This window comes from Musca vetustissima, unplaced genomic scaffold, assembly GCF_032173495.1.
Source record: "Musca vetustissima isolate MV318-11 ecotype Yass unplaced genomic scaffold, APGP_CSIRO_Mvet_v1 utg43785, whole genome shotgun sequence".
Lineage (NCBI taxonomy): Eukaryota > Metazoa > Arthropoda > Insecta > Diptera > Muscidae > Musca > Musca vetustissima.
In genome coordinates this window covers 44380-58490 of record NW_026878316.1, presented here as the reverse complement: position 1 = coordinate 58490, position 14111 = coordinate 44380, and positions in this window count along the sequence as shown.

Sequence of the window (14111 nt, the reverse complement as noted above, 5' to 3'; positions counted from 1 at the left end):
CAAACCGAAAGATATATAGGGACTTTGGTAGTACCATTTACCTAAATCGGACGAAAATATATATGGGAGCTATATCTAAATCTGGACCGATTCCCACCAAACTCAGCACAAATCATTCTGCACTTTATACAGAACGCTCTGCCAAATTTCATGCAAATCGAATGATATATAGGGACTTTGGTGCACCATTTATGTAAAATCGGACGAAACTATATATGGGAGCTATATCTAAATCTGAACCGATTTTCACGAAACTTAGCACACATCATTCTAGACTTAATTGAATACGATATGCTAAATTTCGTGCACATCAAATGATATATAGGGACTTTGGTGGACCATTTACATTAAATCGGACGAAAATATATATGGGAGCTATATCTAAATCTGAACCGATTTTTAGGAAACTCAGCACACATCATTCTAGGGCTAATTCCTTACGCTGTGCCAAATTTTGTGCCAATCGAAAGATATATAGGGACTTCGGTGCACCATTTACCTTAAATCGGACGAAAATATATATGGGAGCTATATGTAAATCTGAACCGTTTTCCAGGAAACTTAACACACATCATTCTATACTTCATTCATTACGCTATGCCAAATTTCGTGCAAATCGAAATATATATAGGGACTTTGGTGTACCATTTACATAAAATCGGACAAAACTATATATGGGAGCTATATCTAAATCTGAACCGATTTTTAGGAAACTCAGCACACATCATTCTAGGGCTAATTCATTACGCTGTGCCAAATTTTGTGCCAATCGAAAGATATATAGGGACTTCGGTGCACCATTTACCTTAAATCGGACGAAAATATATATGGGAGCTATATCTAAATCTGAACCGTTTTCCAGGAAACTTAACACACATCATTCTATACTTCATTCATTACGTTGTGCCAAATTTCGTACACATCGAAAGATATATAGGGACTTTGGTGCACCATTTACATAAAATCGGACGAAACTATATATGGGAGCTATATCTAAATCTGAACCGATTTTTATGAAACTCAGCACACATCATTCTAGGGCTAATTAATTACGCTGTGCCAAATTTCGTGTCAATCGAAAGATATATAGGGACTTCGGTGCACCATTTACTTTAAATCGGACGAAAATGTATATGGGAGCTATATCTAAATCTGAACCGATTTTTTCCAATTTCAATAGGGTTCGTCCTTGGGCCAAATAAGTGACCTATGCCAAATTTCATCCAAATCGGATCATAAATGCGACCTGTACTTTGTTCACAAAAATACATGGACGGACAGACGGACATGCGTAAATCGACTCAGAAAGTGATTCTATGCACATTCTCAAAAGGAACCATGTGTCTATCTCGTTTCCTTTTGCCTGTTACAAACATATGCACAAAGACATAATACCCTGTACCACAGTGTGGTGAAGGGTATAAAAAAAGAAAACGAAAAAGAAAACCGTACCCACCTAATGTTGACGACCCCCGCGAACGTATAAAGGACCACAACCTGCGAATCTGCACTTAGAATGTGTGCACGTTGTACAGAACAGGCGCAGTGTTCGCTTTGTCGGATGTACTCAAGAAGTACAATGCCGATATTATTGTCTTACAGGAAATGCGATGGAAAGGGACTGGCGTAAGTAAATCAGGCAATTACGACCTGTATTATAGCTTCCATGAAATGAGACATGAATTTGGCTGCGGATTTATGGTTAACAGGAGAATAAAAGACCTCGTCTCCAGATTCACTCCAGTAGATGAGCGAAATGCTATAATCCGTATAAAAACGAAGTTCTTCTACATCAGTCTCATTTGCGCCCATGCTCCGACCGAAGATAAAGATGAACAGACCAAAAACATATTTTACGAGAGATTAGAAAGAGCATATGATCGTTGCCCTAGCCCTGAAATTAAAGCTCTGCTAGGAGATTTTAATGCAAAAATCGGAAGGGAAAATATCGTTGACCCCACCGTCGGAAATTTCAGGCTCCATAAAGAAACATCAGACAACGACATGAGGTTAATTGACTCGCGGCAGCAAAAGACATGGAAGTTAGCAGCACCAGATTCAAGCATATCGATATACACAAGGCCACTGGGATTTCTCCCGATCGAACAACGAGAAATCAAATCGATCATGTTGTGATAGACGGAAGGCATGCATCCAGTGTTTTAGACGTCCGATCGATCCGGGGAGCGAATATCGATTCGTACCGTTACCTTGTGGCAGCCAAGGTACACACCCGTCTTAATGTAGCAGCAAAGGTGCGATCTAATGTAATACGGACATTTGACGTCGAAAAGCTGAAAACACAACAGATACCAGAAGCCTACTCCGCTCAACATACCCAACTGCTTGACGAAAGCACCCCTTGTCCCGATATTAATATAGAAGCGCAATGGCAGAGAATTGCCCACTCCCTACAACACTGCAGCAAAAGCAATACTTGGGTACCAACGACCACCATCAAGAAATCCGTGGTACGATCAGGAGTGTCGTAATGCTACTGATATGGAAAAAACGCAGCGTAAAGGGCAACCCTGCGGACAGTAGCAACACGTAATGCGATGGAGAATTATCGGGAGAAAAGTAGAGAGGCGAAACGTATTTTCAGAAAAAAGAAGAAAGAGCAAGAAAAACGTGAGCGTGAGCAAATCGAGACGTACAGGAGTCAGAATGAAGTCCGAAAATTCTACCAACGAGTAAAACACCAAACCGAAGGCTTTGGTGTATTCTGAGAGGTAGTCAAAGATTTTAAATAGCTTGGTACCGCCATAAATAAAACGAATGACATCAGTTTCGAAATTCGGAGAAGGATAGAGAAGGACAGATTTAAAAAAAAAATTGATAAACATAATAAAATTTTAATGATTTTGTATTAAAAAAAATAAATGTAAGTTTTTGTAGTATTGTAATTATCTGTGTAAATAAATGCTATTTTTAAAGCTTTTGCCATAAATCTTAAAAATTCCCAAATTTCCATATCAACACATATTAAAATGTCTTCCTGAATATCCTTCAGACACAATTGGTTTTTCAACAATTTTCTGCTTTATTCTTAAGAGCAATTAAAATGGATTTCACAATTTTCAATTTTGCAGCCACGAAAAATGTTATGTATTATAATTTTTAGCCTTTACAACATCGAGAATTAGAAAGAATAATACGCAAATAATTTCCTCTTCCCCTCCTCCACCATATTACAAAAGAACATATTACCCTCAAAGTGGGAAGAGAAGAGGGGCTCTAAAAATCAGTATTTTTCAAAATTTACCTTTCGTTGATGGGGTTACTTGTTGTCGACGACGTCATCATCATCCTTCTGTGGCGGTCGCCATCATAGCCATCGTCATTGCTAGCCACAACCGCAGGCATCACCGGCAAATGTTGCTGTGAACCATGAAAAGTATATTTGTTCTGGCATGCTTGTGCTGTTTGGCTATGCAACAATATCCGCCGACCAAAAACACCACCATCGCCATCATTGTCATCATCTGAAGTGGCATTATTCATTGTTCGGTGTCTGGATGCAGTTGCAGCAGTGGCATTGGATGAATTGCCAATTTCTTTCAGAGTCATCAAGTGTGGCTGCTGCTGTTCCTGCTGCTGATGTTTTTGCATATTCTCCTGATAAATGAAATTATTTTGTACGCAGGAATTTTTAATAAGTCCAGAATGTTGTGACAGACTTTGAGGGTCACTACTGGCGGTGTGGTGTTGGCTAGCAACTGCAACGGCAACAGCTGCTGCCGATGATGATGGCGGTGGTGGCGACGATGTTGATGTTGTTATTGGTGACATAAAATTTGTAATGATTGTTGGCGAGTTGTTTTCTATACGGTCTGCTGACATTTTGGGTTTTAAACGTATTTTCATGATTTCGGCCAGTGAAGATGAAGGCTTTGATGTCGATGTAACTGGTGATGGAGATGTGTGGGGTTTTTGTTGAAAGAAAAATGGAAATTGTTGGTTTTTGTTGAGATTTTCATCACCGTCGTCTGTCTGTGTGTCATTGTCGATGACACTGGCATCAGCATCATCACCACTTACATTGTCGTAGTCATCATTCTCTTCGTCATCTTCATCGTCATTATCGGAGCCTAGTAATTCAAACTCACTGTCATCACCAGCAACATAATCGTTGTCCTCGTCTTCGTTGTTTCTGTTGGTGTTGTTGTTGCTATTCTTGTCATTTGTTATGTTTTCGTTGACATCATATCCTTTATAGTTGTAGTTGCCGTCGTCATTGCCATCGTTGTAGTTTCTGTTGCCCCAAGCCTTCGTCATAATTTTCTTTTCTTGCCCAGCAACATTACCATGACTATAATAACCACCACCATCAACTACATCAGCTTCGTCAGCATTATCCTCATCACTGTCAAGACTTTTCAAATATTCATTGCTATAGTAGCCATAGCTGTGCGCCCGAGGTCTACGGGGACCAACACCTACACCACCAGCATTGGAGGCATTGTCTCTAATATAATTTTCACCCTGACTGCCAATATAGTTTGTAACTCTAGGCCATTGTTGGGTGTTGTTGGCTGAATAGAGAGCGTAATTGTTGTTCCCAGCTTTGTTGTTGTTGTTGCTGCTGTTATTGTTGTCATCAATTGTATTGCCAACAATGCAATCTGTTTTTGCCGACAACTCCCTTGAGTATTGATGACTTTGTTGTTGGGCAGCCCATTCAAATTGATTGTAGGCCTCTCTTCCCAAGGGTTGGTCGCTGGCTGCCACACTGCTGGTCCTGGTTCTCATGTGGCCACTGTCACCGAACTTCACTTCATCATTGGTGTTATTCTGATTCTCTGCTGCTGCATCTCCATCTTGTGATAACCAATTTTTCCTTTTGTACCATTGCAACGATGGCCTACGTGATTTGGGTGTTGTAATTGAATGCACCTCGGGACATGATTCTCGATAATTATTGTTTAATCCCGATGTTGCAGGAACCATGCCCATGTCTATGCTTCTGTTGGCATTGTCTGTAAAGTGGTGTTGTTGCTCGTCGTGGTGTTGGTTGTAGTAGTGTTGGTACTGCTGCTGCCTTTGGCCACCATATTGCTGCTGTTGTATTGAAGTGTTTAAGTTTATGTCGGAACCATAGGAGGATTGATTGCTAGATTTTTTAACCGTCATTGAAAATTGATTGCCTGCTTCTACTTTTTCATCGTAGTCGTGGTGAATGTCCGTTGATTTGGCTCTTGAGGCCAGTGCCAGGCAGCTACCACTTTTAGGCATTTGTTGTGGTGAAGAAGAATGGTTGCAACCAATTTCCCAGCGACGTATTTGTGAGGAACTGCGACGATTTCTCGGCAATGTGGTTGCCGCCATAGACATATTGTCTTCATCCCCAGTAGCAGCATCCCCTTCGTTATTGCCTCCCGGGTAAGCTGGCATATAACCATTACTTTGGCTTAAAGCCCAGTCACGTTGCAGCGGCTCATTTTTCATGGGCTGTGGCATAGAACTATTGTTGTTGCTGCTAGTTTCTGTTTCGATTTTCTCTCGTAAATTGTTATCGGAAATACTTTTATTTTGTAAAATTGTAGAATTTTGTTTCTTCGTTGTTGGGGCAAATAATTTTCGTAAGTTTTCATTACGTTGCTGGGGTTGTTGATGTTGCTGCTGTTGTTGCCGCCAACAGAATTTCTTGTGTTGGCCATGTTTGCCTTATTTCCGTTTGACAATTTCGCAACGCCATAGTTTGGTTTGACCTAAATTGTTTCGATAATAGTTTTATATCTTAAAATGTTTTTTTTTGTATTGTCTTCAAACAATGTCTATTTAACGAGCAATTGTGTGTTGCGTTTCCCTCATTTAGCTGGGAAAATTATTTTGTTATTCTTGGTTCAGGCTTTGGCAAAACAACAAAGAGTTGTTATTTTTTTTACAAAACAACGTTTAGGAATCAGTGCATTTCCGCTTGTTATTTGGTTCGAACATTCAATAAGTTGTGGCATATGTACGCACATTAGTAGAAGCTATGTAAAATTAGCAAATTGGTTAGCAAAAATGTAGAGACGCATTCAAAAAATCCCACGGGGAAATAGCAAGCTTTTGTTAACGCAATCATGTAAGAAGAAATAGACACGAACATGTTAAAAAATGACGTGCGTGGTACTAAGGGCACGTTTCTGTTGGTGAACCCTGGATTTTTTACCTTGTAGTTGTTCTTTATACAGTGATTAGTTCAGGGTATTATGTATTGAGAAATTTCATTACAAAAAACATTTTTTCAATATTTTTAACGATTTTGAAAACAATATTTTTTAATCTAATAGCCTAGACAGACGACAGCCTTAATTTGCATTAACAGCCTTAATTCAAATTAACTTGAACATTATCCTCATTTTTATGTGTTGTTAATGCACAAAATCAAACTGAATTTATACTGAATTAGGCAATTTCAATATGGCAATGCTTTCGAAAATTAATTATTTCTTGTCAAATTTATTTATATTTATGAAAATAAAAATAGGAAATGAAGGCAAAATTTCAACCATTTTTTAAAATGGGAGCTGTTTTGCTAAGATCATAGTAGCTATTCCTCCTTTATGTCATGTATCTGTTTCCTAAAGTTGTAATCCCGGAAATATCGAAACAAATGTAAAAAATGTTCATCCTACACACAGACAAACAATTGTTTTGAAGCAAAAAAACTGTTTCGTAAATGCAGAAACTCTCGTCTGTCAGGGGTAAATTTTAATTCAAATTAAGAACTTTTTAATGCAAATTAAGGCTGTCGTCTGTCTATGGTATAATATAAACACTATTCTTGCCACAGTGTTCATATATGTAAATACTTCTCCGAAACGGCTGGACCGATTTATGCATATGCAGGTCGTCCTATGTGGAACGGTATGGGAGTCTCCACCGCACATAACCAGCATAAATATCGCCATATTTTGGAAATTATTATACTTATTGGTCTACCGGTTATTATACGAAAAATGGTACTTAAGTCTTCACTCCAAAATAAGCCAGGGAGATTGTATAGATCGAAATAATTAATTTCGATTTTATAAAGTTATCTTATCAAAATTTTCCATATACATTATTCTGACCATGGATGGCATATAACCAAGAAATATTTGTAGATGGTCTTCTGTACAATATTAAACGGCAACTACATTAGAACTTTTTACCGGGTTAACCTACTCTATGAGGATCTATTTGACATGTATACAATGGAATTGACAATTGAAACCCACTGGATTAACGAAATCCGGTACAATGTAAACGTACTATAATATTAGGTTGGGGAAAAAGAAATCCATTATTTGTATATGGACTATAGGACCTCATTTAACATGCTTCGGAATGTCCGGTTTGGGCCAAATATGCACCGTTTAGTTGTATGACTTGTTCCATTTTATTCGAAAAAAATTAAAGTATTCGATTTTCGCAATCCTCTCTAGATACAAATTTTTTATCATTAAAGAAATTTTGCAATGCAAGAAAAATATGAAGGTCCAGAAGTTTCTGGCGAGACACTGTAGATGTGTGTGTCATAGCGTTGTCTTGGTGGAACACGACATCTCTCCTGTTGGCCAATTCTGGCCGTTTTTGGTCAATTTCTATCTTCAAAGCACCCAGTTGTTGACAGTAGAAATCAGAATTTAGCGTTTGGCCATATGGAAGCAACTCATAATAAATAATCCCCTGCCAATCCCACCAAATTCATAGCAGAACATTTCTGGCCGTTAGTCCTGATTTGGCCACCGTTTGAGGTGCTTCACCGCTCTTTGACCACGATCGTTTTCACACAGTGTTATCGTATGTGATTCATTTCTCATCTCCAGTTACTATCCATTTTAGAAATTGGTCTACCTCATTTTTTTTGGCCAAGGCTTCGCAAATGGAAATTCGATCCATCTTTTTTTCTTTTAATTGGTGGAGCACCCAAACATCGAGTTTCTTTTTGAATCCAGCTTTGTTTAAATGGTTTAAAATAGTTTTATGGTCGATTTTTTGCTCCTGGGCGATGTTACGACTCCAAAAATCAACTTCGTCAACTTTGTTCATTTCTCCGATTTTATCGACATTTTCCCCTGCCAATCCCACCAAATTCATAACAGAACCTTTCTGGCCGTTAGTACTGATTTGGCCACCGTTTGAGGTGCTTCACCGCTCTTTGACCACGATCATTTTCGCACAGGGTTATCGAATGTGATCCATTTCTCATCTGCAGTTACTATCCATTTGAGAAATTGGTCTACCTCATTTTTTTTGGCCAAGGCTTCGCAAATGGAAATTCGATCCATCCTTTTTTCTTTTAATTGGTAGAGCACCCAAACATCGAGTTTCTTTTTGAATCCAGCTTTGTGTAAATGGTTTAAAATAGTTTTATGGTCGATTTTTTGCTCCTGGGCGATGTTACGACTGCAAAAATCAACTTCGTCAACTTCGATCATTTCTCCGATTTTATCGACATTTTCGATAATGGATTTCTTTTTCCCCAACCTTATATATGCTAAAAACCTTTAGTATATATTCTAATTTTAGAAGAAAATCAGATGGTGTTCTATACACATAAAGCGTTCTGGAGACCTGTAGAAGACGTTCTATATAAGAAATATAAGAAATTCTGCCACTCAGAAAATACTTCCTATCTCTCTTTTATTTGTTGTGGAAGACATTTTTGAAGGCATACATACGGAATTCTGTCTTTAGATGGTCTTCTGTCTTTTCTAGACCAATACTCAGACATTTTTTAAAAATGTCTATTGGTTTCCTATAAAGGAATGCATTGATCTTCTATGAATTCAGGGGATCTTCATCATTAATAAGATTTCCTTAAAACATTTCCATGATCTGCTTCTATCTTTAATTGCTTGGTGAAAACCATTCTGGAAGGCCTTCAGACAGACTTCTGCCTCTGCCTATAGATTATCTTCTGTCTGTTGTAGTCGGAGAAAGTCATCCAACTACAGATGACACTCTGACATTCTTTAAAAATACCTACTGTTCCCCTAGAAAACAACTGGTGATATCTTCAATTAATATATCGTGAAGACTTCTACCTCCGGAGCACCTGTAGATGGTCTTCTGTCATTCTAGACACTTAGAAGATCTTACTACTGCTGATATCCTGATATTTAAAAAAAATCGTGGTTTCCAACTGGTTTCCTATAAAGAAATATAACGATCTTCTATGAAATCAGGGTTTGTAGAATATATTCTAGAAGCGCCACACACAATCGTTTGTCTCTGGGGCTGCTGTAGGTGGGCTTCGGTGTGTTGTAAACCCATAGAAGGTTTTCTAATTATAAATGATACATTGGCAGTATTTAAAACGTCCCTTCGATTTACTATAAAAAACTTCCATGGTCTGTTTAAAAAAATCAAAGGTCGGCTTCCAAAAAACCACTTTAAAATATTTTGTTCTCCTCTACTCTCTGAGAAAGACTATTCACGGCTTTGAAAACCCACGAATTAATTTTATAAGGATTCTCAATGTGAGATTGAGGAGTTCATTTACTTGTCTGCATTGCACCTAAATTTTTCAAAAATGAGACTGTATCAACGATTGCGGTGAGTTGATCGCGGTATTGAGACATGTATTATGATTTTTTATGGTCGAAGTTGGACAACGTTTACTTTGAACAAGACCGAGCTACTAGCGACACAAGCAACGAACAAATTGTACTTTTAAGGGATACCTTTCAGCCCGCGTAAACTATCCACTGTGATTTAACAACATAGGATACCTTCCTTTGCAAATAAGTGAAAGATAAAGTCCTTCCTTTGCAAATAAGTGAAAATGTTTCTGATCTAAAAAAATTTAATGATATTAGTCTATAAAAACTCTCACTAAGTTGAACAGATTCAATAAAGAAGACCCAACATTTAAAGCTATAGTGAACCTAACAGAAGTGAAGAAGGTCCCTATAGGTAACCGACCCCTATGGACCTTCTGACTTCAAAGGCCCTGACATAAGATTCTGCCTATTGAGCATCTTTAGAACATTTTTCTGCTATATTATCTTCTTAAGGGCCCCCCCCCCCTCCCCCCCCAATTCGATTTTATTTTTTCAAGATTTTCAATGGGCTGGTAAATCAAAACCAATGCTTGTTAAGGTTTGTAACTTTACACATATGTAATTGAATATTTAAAATAGAAGAAAAATAATTTACAAAAAATTTTTGTTATTGTTTTGTTGTTGTTTTTTGTAATTAAAGAAAGGTCCTTATTTTTGATGGCGGTCATGATAACTCCTCACTGGAACATCGGAATCCGAAAATTCCTACGGTATTAGAAAGAGTACATGTCTGGCTCTCGTATGAACTAGGATTATTTACTTCGCTCTACAATTAACAAAATGGTGGACCTTTGAAAAAAATATTTTTGGAAAATCGCCGATTTTTTACCAAAACCCAAGATAAAAAATAAGGAAGATCTTCACCGATTGTCTTTATCCTAGTTCATACGATAGCTATACTCTCACGGAGAAACGTGTAAATCGATTGGGTTATTAGTTTTTGAGTTATCGTGTCCGCCATTCGCAAAAAAAATGTTTAGAGAAAAACGCGTTTAAAGTTTGAGAAGTCCTTCAGCTGTCACTTGATGCTGACACAATAAATCGGCTATATCTTCAAGAGTTGTTGAGATTTTCATTTGAAATTTTGTAAGGACATTCTTTAATTAATGTAGATTCGAAATTTATCAACAACATTTTTGACCCCGAGAATGGGGGGTCCCCTTACAGAGCATTTATATATAAAAGGCTTGAAGAACCAATCTGTATATTCCCCATCTGTAGAACGTAATTTTCTATGGAAGATCTTTCTTGAAGGCTTTCTAATCGTCTGGTCTTCACAACAAGACTTCCAAAATCTATGGCATTAGAAGACATAACATTCTTTTATAATATGACCTACTGATCTTCATAAAAATCTAATGGTATTATTTAAGATGATTTTCTGTAGGAGATATTTTAAGTTTTTTTAAAAAAAAATTTATGGGTTCTACTGACTTTCTATAAAAAGATATACTAAGGTTTTTTATAAGATCTACCGGCTTTCTGTAAAAATAGCTACTGACCCTTTATCTGCTATAAAGAGACCTCTTTCCTATATTGGTCTTCTGAAAGAAGATCACCTGGTCTTACAAAAGAATACCTTGTGGCCCTATGTGAAATTTCTACCTTTCGGTATCCACTGAGAATATTTTCTTTTCTGGTCGTCTATAAGAATTTATCCAAGTTTTCCTTAAGAATGTATAATTCTTTTCTGTCTTTTGGCATCCTTTAAGATTTATGTCTGGTCTCCTAAAATAAACAAGTAAAACAAATCCTTACTTTTTGAAAAGAGTCCCGTCTGACATTTGGAAATAAAACTCTACTGTCTTTATAAATAAAACCTTGTACAAAATTCATATGTCCTCATGAATGTAGATATTCTGGATTTAATTGCAAAGCCCTTTGTTCTAATAAATACTTTTTTCTGGTCTTCTACTCCTTTTTGAAAAACGATGTATTCGCCTTCTATTAAAATAGCTCATCTTCTGCATGTACTCATCTTAAAAGGCGTTTCGTCAGATAAAATATGATTTTTACAATTATATACAAAATGCTTCTGGTCATCTATAAGGTGATTTTCTGGCCTTCATTATAAAGCCCTTAGTTCTAACACTATTAATGTTCTGAATAGCATATTCTTCCGATGAAAGATAGGAATACGTTTCGTTATGGTAAATATACTGCTTTGTAAACATCTATATTCAAATCCTATTCCCTTTCCATATATTTTTATAGACCAAAATCATAATCTAAGCTCATAGGACTTTGTTCGTAAACTTTTTAGAAATACGTTTCATAAGATCAAAATTTAAACAAACACATATCGACGTCTCCGAACCATAGTATGCTAAGTCTGAAAAGTGAGTTTTTCAGTAGAAGCTTTCAACGTATGGAAGTTTCTTTAATCGTACGTGCCATGCTATTACATTTGCTCATAACTTTGGTTTGGATTGGCCGATGATTACCAAAATTTCAGTGAATGTAAATTAAGGACCGTAGTATCTTAAAACGTAAAGAACTTTAAAACATGCTAAGTCGACTTAGCATACTATGGTTCGGAGGCGTCGATATGTGTACTTAAATTACTTTCCCATTCAATAAATATATATTTTTTCGAATTTCCATTTATTTGCAAATATTATCACGTTAATGGATTACAAAAATCCATTAAAATGTAATAATTTGTATTTCAAAAAATAAAAAAAAAACAAACTGGAAACCAATTCTTCTAACTCAACCATATGACCAAAATAACAATCAACAATTCTATGACAATAGCAATAATTCAAATCAAATTTGAAATGCAATAGTGCAATAAAATATATTACTAGCTGTAACAGAAAAAAAACTAAAATTGCAATAAAAAAATTGAAAACCTTTCAAATCAGGGAATACAATTTTTTGTAAAACCTAAAAATGAGGATGATAGTAAGGGAGAGTAATATTTACAAAAATACAAATAAATTTTACAAAACTTTACCGCATACACCCCACACATACAGTGGCAAAAAAACCCTCCAACAAGTAAACAAACATTCTTGGCCGCACTCAGGCAAAAAACAAGCAAACAAAAAAATACGAAACTCAAACCCCAAAACCAAAGCACAACAAAATCGATATCTTTGAAATGCATTTAACGAGTCGAAAGTGCTTTTCTACAAATCAAACTTTTTTGTTATAGACTCTCCGAAAAAGAAACCCTTCTCTCTCCCTCTGTGTGTGTGTGTGTTGGCAAAGCAGAAAAAAATATTGCTTAGAAGGCTATTTGATGCAGAGTCCGGGCAAACTACATCACATCAGTATTGTTCAATAGATTACAATCCTCTTAAGTACTCTGCCAAGTAAAACTTTAAACGAATTACTTGAATATGATCGAGTTGATGGAAACATTAGTGCAGGGCAGCATCGAGTGCTGTCATGGCATATTACTGCATAGCATGAAAGTAACTTCTTATATGGCCGTTTTACTAACATTCTTTTCTGTCGTTTTTCCTTTGCTGTTGATCAAATGTGGAACGGATTCTCTTTGTACAGAACCGAATGTATGCAAACAATTTTTGTGGTCCTTTTTGGTAGGGTTGGGGATTTTTTTTCTTTATTTAGCTGTTGGCAGTAACATGTTCATGTTAAGGAAAATTATCCAAGACGTAATAAAAGTTGAATATGTCAGAGTCATGTAATTGTTTCAGAAGATAAAAGAAATCAGAATACCCTACTAATACGAGTGTGGAGATGGTATGAGCGGAAAATTTGGTACCCGACAGTGTCTTGACGTTTAAGTTCACAGGAGGGCTACTACACATATGCCTGTCATAGAAAATTTGAATGTTCCATTGAACGGTTTTTACGTACGACAATGTGTTGTATTGTTTACAGTGACACTGTGGAAAATTTCATTATAATATGAATTTATGATCAAGAACAACTTGATAGCATTGTGAAGAAGTTGATTTAATGGATTCAACCATGGTCGAAGTTCGCCCAACGATGAGGTAGTTCGTCAAAAAAAAAAATCCAGTGATCCAGATCAACAGACCTTCTATAAGAAGTCCTACTGGCATTCCGAAAGAACATATCGACTTCTCTAAGAAGACCTACCAACCAAGTCATGTGATATACTGGGAGAAAGGTCATTTCTTCCATCAACGTACATTCAATATTGCATGCAAACCTGGTCATTAAGTCCTATTTTCATTGAATCCCGCACACTTTACACAATAGCTAAAAAAAGACCAGTATCGGTAGGTGCCAATGAATTTCGAACAATACGATCACGGTACATCGAAAGACGTATATACGACAATTATGGGTGAGGAATGTATCCGTAATTGCCCAAAGTAAGCAACAATCGACAGTGTGGGTCTTCGAAGACGAGCCAGTTTAGAGCCGAGTTTACATTATTAGGCCATACCTACTATATAAAGGCGGATTTTCAATAATAATTCTATAGACCGAATTTGTCATAAAAGTCTAGCCGGTCTTCTATAGACAAAATGGGCTATATGGGCAAATAACTTCCTGTGCCTGTACGCAGAATATCTTTTGAAGATCGTCTAGAACTTCTAAACAATACGATCACGGTACTTCGAAAGC